Here is a 17,582-nt window from a genome sequence, read left to right on the forward strand (position 1 = left end):
TAGAACTAAGAGCAGCTTATCGAAGTTACTTCATTTCTCTTTGACTTTTCTTCCCTTGAGCCAATAATTCTAAAGAGAGAAGCTGCTGTTGAGCCAAAACGCCAAAAATAAACAACTCATCTTTTTTTATGATCATGATAAAACAATCGAGGCGAGTTGTATGGACCATTTTCCAACAGTAGAGGTCAGCAGAACCATGTGTCGTCAAGTGTGCGTACAGTACATGAATCCTGATGCCTCCTAACACACACACACACACACACACACTTCCATCAGTCCCATGGCTGTACGTTGACAGTGCTCTCCATCCTCACATTAGTGTTCTGTCTACACAGCAGTCTGATGATTAGCAGCAGCAGAAGTGCTGACCTGCCTGCCTTCATCTGCCTCGTGCTGGACATTCAAGGCAGGATCGTGCTCTACGCTGGATGGTGCACGCGTACGTATGAAAAGTACACACCTTGATCAACAAGGTAAATATCTTGTCAGAAATGTTCCCTAATATATAATCACACTCTGACTTGTGGATATCAGTGATGAAAGGAGGTATTCAGAGCTCTTACCTCAGTTATTGGTCTGCAAAATACTCAAGCTACAAGTAAATACCCTGTTTTATTACTAGAAAAATACATATATTTTATTACTGGATTATTTCATCTGGTAAAGGTGCGGCGAATTTCAGCTACTTTTTGCGCTGCTGATAGCTCTGCAGTCAAATAGATGTGATGGAGTAAAAGCACATTTGCCTTTAAAATGTAGTGGAGCAGAAGTATAAAGTAGCATGAAATGGATAAGACTCAAAGGATCCTCCCAGGCTTCACATCCTCCCCTCCCCGCGGAGTTTCTCGATGTCAGGCACTGATGCCTATCTTCACCATCCGAGCATGTGTGGGATGGTTCTGAGCCTCAGGTTGGCCTGGATGGCCCACCAGTTTCAACTTGTGCACCACTCTGCCTGTTGCATGTCTTGGTGTGATAATTTCTAAACAGGGACCAGAGGCCTGAGTCTTAAGAGGATTTCAAAGAGGTGTTTGAAAGGAAATTCCAGTTTTATATAAACCTGAGCCGTAGATTTACATGTTTTGGCGTGTAAGTGATCCATGCTGACCAAAAGTTAGGAAGTTAGAATAGGTTCAGTGGAGGCATACATTTATTATTTGTGCCTGGTTTAAAGATACAATATGTAACTTAATATGAACTTTCATGCACCTGTTTGTTTGCCAGAGAGTACGACATGAAGTTGGCAAACATGACTAATGACGTTTTTTTTCAGCACCACTCTTGGTCGCGCCGAGTCAGACCGACCCGAGCTGATTTGGACCTGCTCCAGAACAGGGCCAAGCTGGGCCCGCCCCTCCTCCGCGCGGGGGCCAACCTGTAAAAAACATCCATCCTCCTTTAATAACTGTGTGTTGCAAATCGATACTTAACTTGTGCCTGTGGAGGAAACCTGAGAGAAAGATGTCTGTGAGAGAGAAGTCTGTGTGCGTGTGTGTTACTGCTGCTTAAACCTGACATGTCCTGTAATGCTGCTTCATAATCAAAGCTTTTAAATGACTAAATAAAGTGGGGCTTTTTTGTGAAAAAAATCATAGGAGGGGTGGGGTGTGAAACAACTGCGTAACTGGTTTTAAGGCGGTAGAGGTGGCAGACAAGTCGTGGTGGAAGTGAAAAATCCCTGCTGCACCGAGTCAAATCGAGCAGAGCCAGGAATGTTTATGTAGTGGAAAAACAGCATAAATTTAACTCTTTCCATCCATTGCTATCTCTTTAATAAGAGTTTTGTTTGTGTCGTCGATCATTGTGTTTTCTGTTGATGGAAGGGAACTTGCAGGCTATGCAAAGGGTTACTTCTTCTCTTCCTTTAATTTAAACAATCATTTCCTTTTATATACCAGGAACAAATTCACAGATCAACTTTACCACCTGTGTGAGAGAACCCAACAGCCACGCAGCCTCTTCCTCTACATTTTTTCACGATCATGCTGAAGAGATAACAACGGGAACTCATACAGCTTCAGTCCTGCAGCAGTTATTCTGTTCTCATTTCTTCGCAGATATTATCATATTCTAAAATGTTATCCCAGGCCACTGTTTAAAAATAAACAAGCTCCCCGCGAGAGAGAAACCTTCCTCCTTGCCTCCTCCTCTCTTTATTTTTCTCCTCTCTGTGTGTGTGTGTGTGTGTGTGTGTGTGTGTGTGTGTGTGTGTGTGTGTGTGTGTGTGTGTGTGTGCATAGTAGAAATCCTTCCCTCCCTCCGCTGGCTGTAAACTTACTGACCCTCTTTGCTGCAGCAGGAGTGCTCATCTCTGCATTGACTCCTTCTGTGGAGAAAATCAATAAGCAAGGGTCAAAACAGCCACTGAAGGAAGGAGTATTGGTAACACTATAAAACCATCAGCAGCAGAGGATTTACTGAGGATGCAACTGTGATCTCAGCACGAAGGGACCTCACTTGTGTCCATGTTTACATGAACTACATTTTCTCTACACGAAAGCTTGATCGAGACGATGATAGCGATGACTGCTTCAAATATTTTCATCGTGGCTCAAGAAAGACGGCGCACACTCTCTCTCTCGCAGATGCTTGACACACACACACACAAAACCTCTGATAGGCCTAATGTGAAGACATCAGCCTTTCCCCTCTCCACACATGCCTCTCACCTCTCAGCACTCTCAGCCCTCATCACGAATGTGCCGCCGTGGAGTATCTTTGGCTCCGTGCCTGTTGGTGTCCATGCCGCGCTCGAGCTCCTTATCAGGTGTCAGATGTGGGTTAGGTGTCAGTGAAGTCCCGTCCATTTCCTCCCACACCCTGCTGTTTCGCTTTATCACACGGGCCAAATAGCAAAAGAAGAGTATGGTGCTCGTTCGCTCTTAAGATCAGCGCAAGTGTAGTTAACCAAGTCTGTAATTTTCTTTGAATTTTGCTAAATCGTACCTTATTTATTAGAGGCATTCTCTTTTATTGAACCCTCCAAAAAAACACTCTCAAAACAGCCAAGGGTCGCCCCAAAAAATGAACATTCAGTCGTTATCTACGCTCGCCCCAATGCCAGTGGAAACTCAGGTGAGGTTTCGTAGTCCTCAAAACATTTCTGGAGCTTCACAGCAAAACAGCGTTGCAGCATTCTCCTGAACAGCTGAAGTAGGTGGAGTAACTTGTTTTAAATGTAAGAAACATAAAATAAAATCAATAAAATGGCTCTGGCAAAATTCAAGTTTCCAGAAGCCTTGTGATTCCAAATTGATTTGAAAGGACAAAATCTTAAGTGTAGCTGCAAAGTTAAAAGGGTTAGTGGGTGGACAAGCTCAACCGTGCGTTGACTGTGTAAATATTTCTTTTATTTATTTGATAGGACAGCTTGAGCGATGATAGGAAATGGGACATACAAGAAAGGGCGGCTGGTCGGACTCGAGCCCTGGGCCACTGCACTGAGAGCCGGGCCTCTATACTCTACCAGCTGAGCTACTGAGGCGCCCAGTATTGTCAGTAGTCAGTCAGTCGGTTCAAGGCTTTGAGAGACTTGAATTTCCAGAGAAGTTTCTCTTGTCAGTTGTTTTGTTCCATTTAAAAAAAACTTCCACTGAATGCTGCCGTGTTGTTTTGCTGCAAAGCTTCTGAAATGTTTTGTGGATTATGAAACACACACAAAATCCTACCCTTCTGAGGCGTGGTCGGCGATTGCTTGTTTTATGAGTCAGTGTATCCACACACACAATACAGATGCTATCATTGATGAATATTTCTGCTGTCGGACAAGTGAATGAGTAAACCATGAAACAGTGATTTGACAAAGGGTCATGAACTTGAACTGCTAATCCAGACTAATCGCACAATCACGGCTCATTCATAGAGACTTTGGAGCAGTTATATTACAGGAGAAGTCACCCACAGCATCCGTATTATGAGCCAAATCTGAACCTCGAAATTGAAATTTCAATCATCAAGATTAAAGAAATGTTCGTTCCTTCGTTCTTTCGATGAGGACGTCCAATCCTGAACTGTCTGCGGGTCTTGGAAAGTCCCGTAGTAGCACAACCGTGGGAATAGGGGACATGAAAGCTTGTGTCTCAACACCAGGATAAGTGAATGAACTGTTCAGATGCGACGTTGTCTCCTCGACATTACTAGTGATTAGCCGCTGATAAGTGGGCAGGAAAGGCTTGCATACAACACAGTGGTCTCAACAGAGCTGATGCAGTCACACGCCAACACCAGTAGATCACGGGGGGGTGGAGGAAATGCAGGTTCTTAGAGGTTTGTTTGATACGGGCAGTGGTTCTGTAAGAAGGTTTAATGGAACAAATCCTCTAAACTAGAGAAACTAGGCAGAATAGATGTTGGCAATGCAAGTTTATGAAAACCACGGATATGGTGACAATGTGGTGCTATTGATCTGGTTAGGTTTAGGCACAAAAACCAGCTGGTTAGGGTTTAAAAAATATCCCATTCTGTCTCAAAACACAGGTTTTGGTCACCTAAAAGCACAAATAGGGATGTTGTAGCTTCCCATCAAAAATGATTGTCTTTTTGTTACCATCAACATGGTTGCAAATCGCCCCAAGGTTGTCCTGAAGCTACATAAAGACAACTTGGGGTATAAAAATACAAGACACATAAAATCAGAGGCAGGACTATGCAGCGAACATAAAAGGCTACAGCCTGTTACAGCAGGAGCTGACTGACTTTAAACTGATTACACTATTCAAACTGATTATTACAACTAGCTAAAGATACAGCCCAGATAAAGCTGCAGAATAACCAGAAGACTATCTCAGATATGACTGATGTGGTTCAAACATATTAAACTTGTCTAAAACATGGATGGGGTTTGTGGACGGACCGAGAAGTTGTCCTAATGTCAGCATCAGTCAGGTCAGCTGAAAACATCCTCTACCTGGAACAATCATCTGACAGACAAAACACAGTTACTGTGACAGATGTTGAGATAAAGTATAACATGTGGATGTTATCGGGCTGAAATCTACAGAAGAAAAGACGAGATGGGATGAGATGGGGCCTGTGGAAGGCAACAGAGCCCATATAGCCTCAAGTGTGAGCCCCCGCTGTACAGAGGCATTTTTTGTTAAGACTACAAGTACATTTATTTGGAACAAAGACAACTTTCTGTCATCAGCAGATTAAAGCTGAATGCACAGTGAATGTTGAGGAGAGACAAATGGAGTGCACTTGCAAGTACAGATGTGTGAACCATCAAATCACTTCCCCCAAGGGGTTTTAGACATAGTGTAATTTGTCTTATGGTAGCTGGATGACGCGGTTAGCTGCCACATTATCCAGAAATTTTAAGCTGTTGATTATTCGAATGGGTATTTTAGACACTTTTACTTATATTGTGCCAATTCCCAACAGATGTTATCTCATGACATGAGTCATGACAGACCTTTTCATTAGGAGCTGATGAATCTGAATTGTAGGATTTACAACTTGGGTAAAAGCTTAAAGTAAGCAGTGGAAGAAGTCCTTATCATTCTCTGGTGAAATAAAAGAAATAAGACTACAATTTCAAAATCATCTGCAAGTAAAAGTCCCACATTTGAAATAAAATCATGTGTTATCAAGAAAATGTGCATAAAGTACTCATCATGCAGAACGGCTCATTTCAGATGTTCATTTAAATGTCCAGTGTGCAGGATTTAGTGGCCTCTAGTGGTGTGGTTGCACATTGCAACCAACTGAACACCTCTCGTCACACCCTTGAGAACCAGTATTTGGTTTTTCCGTTCTGAGCCGAACCTTAGAAGCTAGAGGTCGGCAGGAAGTGGATCCAAAAGGCGACCATCATGTTGATAGTTTGGAGCAGGAAAAAAGCTCATAGGTGATTAATTCGTCAATGTGGAGCACAGCGCCAACACATTTTTTTTTTTTTTTATCTATAGTAATGTTCTATATAGAATTATAACAATAATTATGATCTCTACATATCAGCTCATATACACATTTATCATTACCATTCTTTATTATTACGTTAATAAAGAGTAAATGCAAATGTGAGAAATCCTAAAACACTTGGACCTTGCCTTAAGAACCATCTGAGCAACATGTGATCGGTCACATTGACATTGCATTGCATTTTGAGCTGGTGGTTGGTTTCAAATGGTTTGAAAATGGGATTCGAGTTCAGATTCGGGTCAAAACATGCTTCAGTCCAAACCCTGAACCCCAGTAAACACACACACTTCATTCAGGCTGAGAATCTCGATCATCGGGAGGAATTTTCTCCCTCCCTTTGATGTGACTATTTATACAGCCACCACTTGTTGTCTGGAAAGTGCAGGCCTCTGCTGCTCCGTAGATCCCCACTGTACACAAGCATATAAACACGGCCCGGGCTCACGGCGCTGCCCTCCTTATCGACAGGAACCCAAAGTTCCTCCAGTGGAAATGTCTTTGTTCCCCCTCGGCTGCCACACAATGAGCGCGACTCTCTGGAGTCGGCTGAAGGCACTGCAAGCGAAGGCCTTCGCTCATTCCACACATAGCACAGCGAAGGCTTTGACCTTGGCAAGAAGCTATTAAAATGTTCTCCGTGGAGCGTGTACAGTCACCTTGGTACACAAAAACACACTCCTGTAAGCAGCAAAACATGTTTCAGTATGAGTACTGAGCTTAAAAACAAAAGGGAGATCAGCAGAAAGATGTGTAGTGCAATGTGAAGACTGGAGGAAGATTTTTCTACGTGTCCTTCTGTCGTTCAAATCCATCTATTAAGACCTGCACCACCACATCATACTGTACAACTGTACAGCTAAAAATTATGTTCCTCATTGAATGATCTGCAGAGTATTTTCTCAAATAAACATACTGCAATTTGATTTGCACATTCATTTTCATTCATTCATGAAACCAGGGGCATGAAAATGCTCATCCATTAATTGTAATGGAAATATCATTTACATTTAGGGCATTTAGCGGACACTGTGGTCCAAAGCAGTTTACAGTATTTCATACATGCTTTCATATATTTTTGCCGGTGGCTGCCATGCAAGGTGCCGACCAGCACTTCAGGAGCAGTTTGTGGTTCAGTATCTTGCCCAAAGACAATTTGACGTACAGATCAGGGGAATTGAACCAGGGACTTTCTGGTAACAAGATGCTGGCTCGATTCCAGAACCACAGGCGCCAATCATATGGTGTTAAAGCTCTCAATTAAGCATAGTTTATCTAGATATCTATCCATAGCCTAATATTGTACCTGTAAGTGTATCATAGTTACATTGCAGGTGAACACTTAAATACTAGATTTTTGAGGCTGATATTGACATGGATACACATTACACTAGGACTAACAAAATTCTCATTGTGTCAGCAGTCATCTCTCCATTAAAGAGAAAATGTCTAAAATTAAGCTTTTTGGTTAAAAATAACATGATATTTGATCTCGTAGCTCAGTCCTGAGATACAGTATTTATTGTGTAGCTGAAAAATAAAGGCCACATTGCCCAGGCCTACATTACACGTTACATATAAAAAAAAAAAAAGTTGTTCTAGATTTCATCTATTCTCTATTTTGGATACAATACAAGATACAAACTGAGCGGAACATTTTACGAAAATGAACTTGTCAGTGCTGTCTGGTGGACAGACCACATAATGCAGACCTTGTTTCTAAGTTACCTTAAGTGCAGTTTGGCATTTTGATACTGTGATTATACAAATGTATATACAGTAAGCTAGTGGCCGATGTACAGGCTGCCTCTAAAAAGGACATTGCAAACACGTTTTCATTGTACTGTATCTACCATATTACATCTCCTTTATGAATAAGCATCTTCTTTATCTAGCTTATCCATCCATGAAATGTATTAATCTTAAATGTCGTTCCATGAGTCTATTTCATCACACCCACTTAAAAGATCCCTCATCCACGATCCTACCCATCAGCCCATTTATCTACCTATCTATCAGTGGAGCACTGTTCCCTCCGCAGGATGGCATGACTAAACATTTGTTCCGACATGTTTGACCCTCTGCCAGGTACAAGATGGCTGCGCAATTGATCGACCAGCTCAGACTCTAAAGAATGTACAACCTCCTACATACAGCATCAGCACAGAGGCGGACAGCTCACACACACACACACACACACACACACACAGTTTTCCCTAATGACTTGCCTCACGGCGGCAGTCAGTTGAAGCTCCGCAGAGGATGAAATCCTGTTACAGCTGGCTTTTCATGACGCCTTTAACCGCATTACGCTCTCCTCTCAAGTCTAGATCCAATTTCCCTATCAAACAACAAGGTAGATACACGCGGCCACACTGGGACGAGCCTGTCTCCCTTTAACGTCGTCAAAAATAAAGTATGTTTCCCTTCTCTCGGTATCTTCAGTGGCCGAGCCTCTCTGGCTAGATGGGAACAGGAACTCAGTCAGACGGACGGGGAAGGAGGGGGGGAGCGGTGGTTGAGTGGATAATTCACTTGACATGTCATCCCCCACGATGGAGGATGTTTGCATGTGCGTGCACAACTCCTCACAACGATAGAAAGATGTTGAAAATCCTCTGAGTACGAACATTTTGTCCTCACCTGTTCACTTAGCTTGTTTAGAGGAAGGACTGGGAGTCATATAAGGATGTGAACTAGGTTAAGTACAGAGTTAGGCCTGTGGTGACGTGGTCAGAGAAATAAAAAAACACTTTAAAACATTTCAGTCTTGCTCAACTTGCTTTGGGCAAGTTTTACTGGCGTGGTTGGCTTTCTTGCTTCTACCTTGCCCGAGATGTTTAGCTAAAATCATTTGTAGATAAGTTCAACAAATTACAGAAAATTCAGACACATTTTGTGATTCCAGCGCACAACTGAGGTACTTTTAAAGCAGCATATGTGAAGGTGAAGATGCTCGGTCATCCAGGTCACGGTAGAACGGAGTGCTATGCTAAGCCACCTGGACTGGCTTTAGTTTCTTGAAGACATTTTACCTCTAATCAAAGAGGTAAATTGCCTTTAAGAAACTTAAGCCCTTTGAGTTGCCCCTCATGATATTTATCGAGGAAAAACACACAAAAAGTAGCATCTTCATGCTTTGGAAATTTCACTGACTGTTAATAAAACAAGCACAAACCCGCGACAGCTGTGCAGACGACTTCACAAACACTCGACCGCTGTGGCAAATTTCAGCCCCCTGGATGTGAAAGTTTAATGCAGTTTTGTGGACCAACAAACTGACGGACAAGAGCAATGAAAGAACAAATTCTGTTCAATTTGACTCTGACGTAAGTGTTCAACAAACCCAAATGAGCAATGAAGGGTAGCGTGGTTAAAATGTAGAGGCAGGGGCAACTCTATTAAAAAAATAATTTTGCCAAGGATGCCTCCCATAAGAGTCTAACAGCTGGTATATCAGAGCTTTGGAACTAGCTCATAAAATGGAATGCAGCTATCATTTCTGTTATAAATTCCACCTGTGCTTTTCATGCTTTGATAAGTCAAAATGTCTGCTGGGAAAAGGATCGACTAGCATGGACAGCTAATCTGCCCTTTGGCACGTGTGTGTTTTTGCGATAAGCCCCGCCCATTGCCACAACAACTAGACTTCCGTGTTGAATTTCAGCCTCAGAGGACTAAAACTGTGGCTGCCAAAGGGACGGGAAATGTTTGAGACAGGCCGATCAGCTGACAGAGCGACCTACAGAGTGCCAGGAATAACATACTGTGCATTTAACCAAACTAAGTGTATAGAAGAACTCTTGAATCAGCCAACAGAGGCAGAATTCTGCAAATAAAATGGTCAGTCAGTCAGATTTAATGTCCACTATCTCCCTGAGAACAATCCTAATCAAGTCTGACATAACGAGCTATAGAAAGGCACAATCAGCATTAATGATCTTTCAGGGTAGGTGGGTCCACAGCGGGTCACGTCCCCCCGGTCCCAGCAGCAGAGAAACCGTCTGCTGCTGCAGCATCGGCCACATGTTCGTCTGCAGGATAAAAGGCCTTTCTTATTAAGTCAGCTGTCACATCGGGCACTTTGCCAAGTGACACATCCATCCGCTCGCTATTTCCAGCTGTGCCGTTATCGCTCAATGCCAACGCCGAGCGTGACCTCGCACAACCTCGATTCAGAGATTTACACCGCAGTCTGATTCTTAGCGGTGCTTGAAGTGGGCTGCACATTTTACTCTACTCTGTCCGTGGCATTCAATCCCAAGATCAAAAATACTGCAAATCTAGACCGACCAAATATAAAAAAGACTTATCTGGTTGGTCTTTTTAGGTGCATGAGCGACCATAGTTGCCATCAAATGCAAAGTTTTCCTGAATGAAAGGGACCATCAGCCTTAGAGAACACATTCTATTATCTTTAAGTGTAACTTTCAGTTAGCCTTTCATTCAGCCATTGTAAATGAATTGATAGAGAACAGATGGAGTTGACCTCCGATCAGCTTTCTAAGGTCACGTCTGTCAAGTGTCAAGCTGGGAGAATTGATTAACGTATTGAATGGGGTTTCTGATGAATTGATTTTTTTTTTTCTTCTTGAGGGTGTCACTTTCACCCATTAACATCAACACCGAGAGCAGAAACATTTAAACATTAATCAGTCACCCACAGCGGATAACCGCATTTCTCCTTGAGATCTGGACCCAAAGATTAGTCTGGTCCCAAAAATGTTTTCCTCTTTTTATTCATCCAATGTATACTAAATACTAACTATAGGGGAGGGAAATAAAGTGTCTCTTCCACCCTCAACAAAAAATATCAAATATTCCCTCGTTTGAGCTTTTCCACTGGGATGAGTGTGGGCTTTTTACCTCCACCAGAGAGGTAATGTATTCGCCCGTGTCATAGTTGGTATATCAGTCAGAATAAATGAAAACTGTTCAACAGATTTCCATGAAACTTGGATAGAGAAGTGGTCTCAGCTCAGAATAGACGCCATTAACTTTCAGTGCAATCCTGATTAAGGGACGGATCTTTTTCTCACTTTTTGTAGCATTGTTCTGCATTTTCATAGCCAGCCTTTTGTCTGGGAATAACGCATGGATCTTGATGAAAAATTCAGGCATATTCAGGGGCTAGTATCTGTGAGCCAGTACAAAAGTTATATGCTCTACTGAAAACCTTTATAGTTTCCATTATAGATTAATCTGTTGATTATTTTCTTGATTCAATCAATGTTTTGTCTAATAAATGTCAGAAAAAACTGCTAATTTTTTCCAACGTGCCATGTTAAACTGTCTCATTTTGTCCAAATTACAGTCCAAAACCTAAAGATATTCAGTTTAGTATCATGTTTTTGTATTTTTGAGACTGCAACTAATGTTCTATAGTTACATATTAATTCCCTGTCTAATCAATCAATCAACTAGTCGTTGCAGCTGTAGATTATTTAATTTATGCTGCAACATACTTTTGCTAGGAAGCTCCAGAAATGTTTTGTGGAAACTTTACACCACTTTCCAACAGCATGAGTTTAAGTACTACATGAGTAATACTTTTTGGGGTGAACTGCTCCTTTAACAAGCATTCTACACTATCGTCTGTCATTTTATGCAACAAACAATCATTCAGTTAATAAAGGAAATTGATAACAATGAAAATAAATCGTTAGCGGAAGCCGTACTTTCACTCATTAACCTGTTCTGGTTCAGTGACCTTTAAAGGAGTGTGGCTGTGTAACGGGAATGCAGAAAGAAGAATTGTCTCTGCTAAGAAAAATGCCCTTGAGCAAGGCACCAAGCCTCTACATGCTGCAGTTGGGTTGCTCACTCACTGATAAAATAAAAGGGCAACTAACTGACTGCAATAAATAAACTATCTTGATGTGAAGCAAGGCATTTCTTAAATAAAGGTAAATGTGTTTTGCGGTAAAAGCTCAGTTACTATCACTGGATCTGAGCTGCAATCGAGACTTTCAGTATGTTTTGATTGTGCCAAATCACTTTCTCTTCAGTACTGGCTCAACTGTACGTGACATGGCTCAAGGCAACACATTTCTTCGACATGCCCAAACCAATCGAGGAATGTTTGAAATTACAAAATCCCTGATGCATTATTTCCTAAGTCATTATGGACCAGGTGAGTCAAGGCTGAGTCATACTGTAGGCGTGCAGGTATGAAAATATTCACTAAATGGCTTAAATGCACGATAGACGGTTCACCCCCTTTTCTCTGCAGGACGCTTGTGCTTTTCCATTACCAAAACCTGATCCTGTCAAGATCTGGGGCCAGGGACTCAAACGCAGAGCAGAGTGAAGTTAGAACACGTGTGAATTTATTGAAAGCACCAAAGCAAGTTGTGGTTAGCGTGGCAGGTGTTTTCCGAGACGCTGGAGAGTGGTGGTGTGACTCAGGCTCAGGGTTCGAGGTCGGCAGTGCTGGCGGGTTGGCAGGGTTCAGGCTCAGGTTTGGCTGTCTGTGGCGAGACAGAGAACAGGTAAGCAGAGGTTTCAAAAAAACACAAGAAGTTCAGGTGCAGCTGGTGTTCTCACTGCGACTGATTCAACGATCCGTCGGGGTCTGGAAGGTTGGTCTGGATATATATGGGTCTGCTGATTTCGGTAGATGAGCTGCAGGTGTGCTGACCGGAGCTCCAGCGACCACGCCCACCAGTGGCCTCCAGAGGAAGAGAGGGGGAGAACACAACACAGGGACAGACACAGAACCCAAAACACACCAAGCACACAAAAAGGGAGCAAAATAAGACAAAAAAAAACAAAAAACCACAATCATACAAGCCCCACAAGCCCTGATCACAGCCTGTGGGTCGTGACAGATCCGTGTTAACAATCAAACTACAATGGACGCTCGAGGAACCACTTACTCGCTAATTGCAGTGAAACAGCAGCTCAGAAAACAGCGTTACCAAAAGTTTTTAACAGATTTAGTCACTTAAATCTGAATTCATGAAAAATGTGCAAACTTCATCCGTCTCTTTGAATCAAGCGTGAACAATGCAGGCCGTGAACAATACAGTTGAATATCATTTCCATCTAAGATTTTTTTTGGAGATGTACGAAGTGTAGACAAAATGTACACATTAAAGGTGCACTATGTAGAGACATTTAAAACAGAAGCGAAAGATCTTCAAACATTTTGTGCCTTAACAAACCAAATAAACACACTCTGCCTTTTCTTGACAGAATAAACAAACTGACCTCAAAGGACAACACACATACTGTTTTACTTTGCTTGTATTTGGCGGACCCTTACAACCTTCCTATGGATGTATATATTATTTTCTCCTAAGAACAGCATGTTTATTCAGTTATGGAGAAAAATGTCTGGGTTCATCTTCATATCACATAAATATTCAAATTCTGTGTTTGAATTTAGTCTCCAAAACAACACACTGCCCCTTTAAACATCTGCCCTCCATGTCAGTCTGTCTAAATCTTATTGCCATTAACAGTATTTAGACCAGCTGTGCATCATAATGCACCTGCCTAACTGCAACCGCAAAAAAAAATAAACTCTGGCAGTTAAAAACATTTTTGTAAAAGTAAAACAATTACGTGACAAATACTTTCCACGCGTAACAAAACTGATTAAATGTGCAGCCTGGAGCAGAGAACAAGTATAAGTCCACTGCATTGTTAGCTTACATAGCAAAGTTAATTTTTCGCCAAGCCCATAAACACGACTGAACAGAGCCAAGGCATTGACTTACATCATGCATGTTAGCACAGGCAGCAGGTACGTACACCTGGTGGAGTGAAGCTGTGAGCCTCCCACAATGAATCCTTTGGGAAGGCTCGACAACAGGAGCAGGCCCGGAAGTGAGTGTGGCAAAACAAACACTTACGTAATCCGCAAAGTCATCCTAAATAAGGCTGGCCTGACTTTAAAATGCTAACATTAAACATTTTCAGCACACGTTCCCAGCAACATCACAGTAAAGTTTGAGGAAGTCTGCAGCGGGGCGAGCCTAAATAATGTCATCTTTTAAATAGACAGCCATGTTTTAAAGGGGGCGCTGGGTATGTTACAGCCACAGGGGTCGCCTGTAGTGAGGGACTGTAACTAAGTACATTTACTTAAGTACTGTATAAAAGAGTTGTTCCATTTTCTGCAACTCTGTACTTCCACATTGTTGAAGCAAATACTGTAGTTTTTACTACACTACATTTATTTGGTAAGGTTAGTTAGCAGTTACTTTGTTACTTTTTTTATTATTATTAATTTATTTTATCAGCATCAGATCAGAAAAATCCATTGATTCTGATAATCAGAGAACTGTTGAATATCAAATCAGATAATCAGCCAGGACAATAGCCAATCCATAATATACAGTGTATGCATACATGCAACTGTACGTATAATTTACTGTTACTTGTACTTTTGATACTACAATACATTTAATATCAGAAACTGTGTGACTTATACGCAGTACTATTATTGGATGACTTTTATTTTTTTTTTATAAAAGTGGTATTTTAACACGATATCTTTACTTTACTTTTACTTTTACTTACCCAGTATCTAAATACTGTGGTCACATGTGGATAGTAGTATACTCTCTCATCATACACTGGATGCTTAAGTGCTTCAGAAACACAGATGTTGGTGCCGGCACTGTTCTCAGATACTGTCTGCAAACACAGAGAACATCCGTGTATCTCTCTCGCTTAGCACGTATTCAGTAACTTTGTATGTTCTTGCAGCGTACATACTGTAACTTGCTTCAGAGTAGCTCCTGGGGGTATTTTTTACACTCTCTGATGCCACTCAGGCTGAGAGGTGCAAATTGACCTTGCATATCACTGTACAGGGTGTTGGGTTTGCGCTGCACCCTGTCACTTGAGCGTGTACAAACAGACATGCATGGAATATGTGTGGGCTAACATAAGACGGAAAACTACAAGATGAAATCTAAAAAAAGCAAAAGACTGGAACACACCATCTTTCCATCTGCGTCAAGGTAAACGTCTGTGTGTGTGTGTGTATGTATATATATATATATATATATATATATATATATATATATATATATATATATATATATATATATATATATATATATATATTAACATTACATTAACATTACATTAACATTACATACACTGGCATCATGTCATTGCATAGTATGTGCACATGTGTGAAAGAGTATATGTGTGGAAAAGGCTCCTTTAGGTGAAGTAGATGTAAATTCACAGCTTGTTTGACCCCCTCTGACCTCTGACTTTTCCTTCTGCCCTGCAGAATCCAGTATGTGTGTTTTTGATGACTACGCCTCGCTGGGATCTGCCCATGTTACAGCAGGGAGGCAAAACAGGCCAATCAGTCAAGTTTGACATTTACAGCATTTTGAATATCACATCTCTGTCGAATTAATTGTGGTTCTTTGGAATAATCATACACATTACATATAATTACTCTACTCAATTAACTCTGGTTCAAAAGATTTCTACAAAACACCAACAATATTGTTAATGTTTATGGTTTCATATAAGCAAAAGAAGAATCAACTACTTTAATTGAATAAGTATGCAGCCTTTTGCCTATTGTAGCTTAGATACCACCATACGCTCTAGGAAATTAGGATTGTGAATTTTCTCTTTTTGTGAAAAGAAGAAGAAAATAATCAATAATCATAACCAGAATGGCACTAGACAGCACACCTCTGCCAAGGCCCAACACTCCCCTTTAATTCAATCAAGTCTAATTCAATGTCCAATAAAAAAAATATTTATAGGAGAGCTATAAAGTTTTTGTAGATTCCAACTCAGAATTGTAATATTTACAATATTAATGAGGTAATAATACAAACTATAAGTGAATAAACAAGTGGTTCTCCGAGAAAAATAAGGTCCCCAGAACACTGTTCGATGCTAGACAGGTGGCAGGGTCCGCCACACATAAACAAAGTTAAACAGTATGAAATTGAGACAGTTTGTTTATTCAACTAGATCAACTGCTAGATCTAGATTTTTATTTGGATCCACATAAAATTGTTCTCACTCGCGTTATTCCCTGACATTTCTGGATTCATCCCTTTTTATCCAGATCTGCATCAAAGGCTAACGAGATCTATTCTCGGCCCATCCTCCATCCAAGTTGGGTGGAAATCTGTTCTGTAAAAAATAGGGCGAAATGAAACCTCCTTGAAGCCCTATTTTCACATTTTTGAATTAAAGATTATATTACCTTTACATTTCCCACATATAAGCCGCACTATAATTGAAATATCAAAATTTTAATCCAATGCACATATTGATTAAAGAATACTTTCTTGTGCTTAGTTACCTCTCTGAACTGGCAAGTTTACCCAAACAAATCATTTAAGTTTCCTTTTAAAACCCATTTCCTTGTTTAGACACACACACACACATGAACACACACACACACACACTGAACAGTTGTCCCAGAAAAGCTGCTGTGGCACAGTAACACTCCCCCCGCCCCCTCTGCCAAGTTGATGTCCCCCCACCTCGTGGTGCAGAGGGTACGTGTGAGAGTTACTGCAGTGGCATCATAGAGCTGCAGTGCCAGCCAACACACACACAAACACACGCGCGCACACACAAACACACCCACACACATACACACACAGCCAGTACACTGTGGCTTGTTTCCCTTCCCTCAGACGGCCCACAGTGCCAGCTGCAGCCCGCTGTCCACCAGCACGTGCCAGCTTGATGCCCCGTAAGAACCATGTTTGGTTTGTGACTGTGTGTGTGTGTGTGTGTGTGTGTGTGTGTGTATTCTATGTGTGTGAGTGTTTAGAGGGACGGAGGGCTTAGCCTAAAATCCTGTCACCCAGCTGCTTTCACTGTCAGATGGTCCCAAAGACCCACATCAACAGATGTACAGAGCAGCGACAGGGAGCAGGAGCACACACTAAATACCATCTCACAGTCAGTCAGTCTGCTGCAGCCTGCTTGTGTGTGTGCAGACGCTGCATGTGTGCACAAAAGAGACGGCAGCCTTCCCCTGCTTTCACACGGCAAAGTAAAACAAGACGTCCTCTACGTTTCAGCTGTTTCCTAGTCTGCGAATGCTTTCGGCCATTTTGAGCTCAGTGTTCTGTCGTAGTACTACGTGTTTACAAACGCAGCGCACCGAGATGTCCTTGGCTGTTGTAAGGAGCCACTTTTGGAATCCGGTGTCAGTTTACTGATGCAGTCTGGGATCAGTGGAGGGGTGGAGGGGGGTTACTGATGCTGACAGGCACAAAGGCAACTTGGCATCACATCACACACCTCCTCTGTACTTAGCAATGGCAATTAGTAAACTGCTTAATGATCAGACACGAAAGCAGCAACCAAAGGATTTATTTGACATCACATTAGTGATGGGATCAAGTAGATTAAATCAAAGTAAGTAAAAAAAAATGTTTTCAACCTAAATATCATGATTTTTTTTCAATCAAGATCTATGCATTATTTCTTGAGAAATTAACCAACATGTCTGGTATATGCACCCAAACAGTGTAAGGATGGAGTCAGCTGTACGCTGTACTAATACAGATTATGAGGCTCTTTGGGGCAATTCTGTAATTTTTAGGCAATATGGATAAATTGCGACTACATAGAGCAAAACATCGTGCAGTCAGTTCTAAATTGTTGATTAAAAAATAAAGCAGAGATGTGGACTCATGACATTGTGA

At 41.6% G+C, this 17,582-nt stretch overlaps 2 long non-coding RNA genes across 2 annotated transcripts; one reads left to right on the forward strand and one right to left on the reverse strand.

Annotated features, from left to right (window-relative positions):
* Positions 1 to 296: 296 nt before the first annotated feature.
* LOC119012001 lies at positions 297 to 2,133 on the forward strand. Its single transcript, XR_005072326.1, has 2 exons — positions 297 to 473; positions 1,899 to 2,133. It is a non-coding gene; the product is annotated as an uncharacterized LOC119012001 (long non-coding RNA).
* On the reverse strand, positions 1,133 to 2,328 carry LOC119012002. The gene is made up of 2 exons (XR_005072327.1): positions 2,283 to 2,328; positions 1,133 to 1,375 (listed from the first exon to the last, which is right to left on the reverse strand). It is a non-coding gene; the product is annotated as an uncharacterized LOC119012002 (long non-coding RNA).
* Between the last annotated feature and the right edge of the window lie 15,254 nt (positions 2,329 to 17,582).

The sequence above is a fragment of the Acanthopagrus latus genome, chromosome 22 (genome assembly GCF_904848185.1).
Source record: "Acanthopagrus latus isolate v.2019 chromosome 22, fAcaLat1.1, whole genome shotgun sequence".
Lineage (NCBI taxonomy): Eukaryota > Metazoa > Chordata > Actinopteri > Spariformes > Sparidae > Acanthopagrus > Acanthopagrus latus.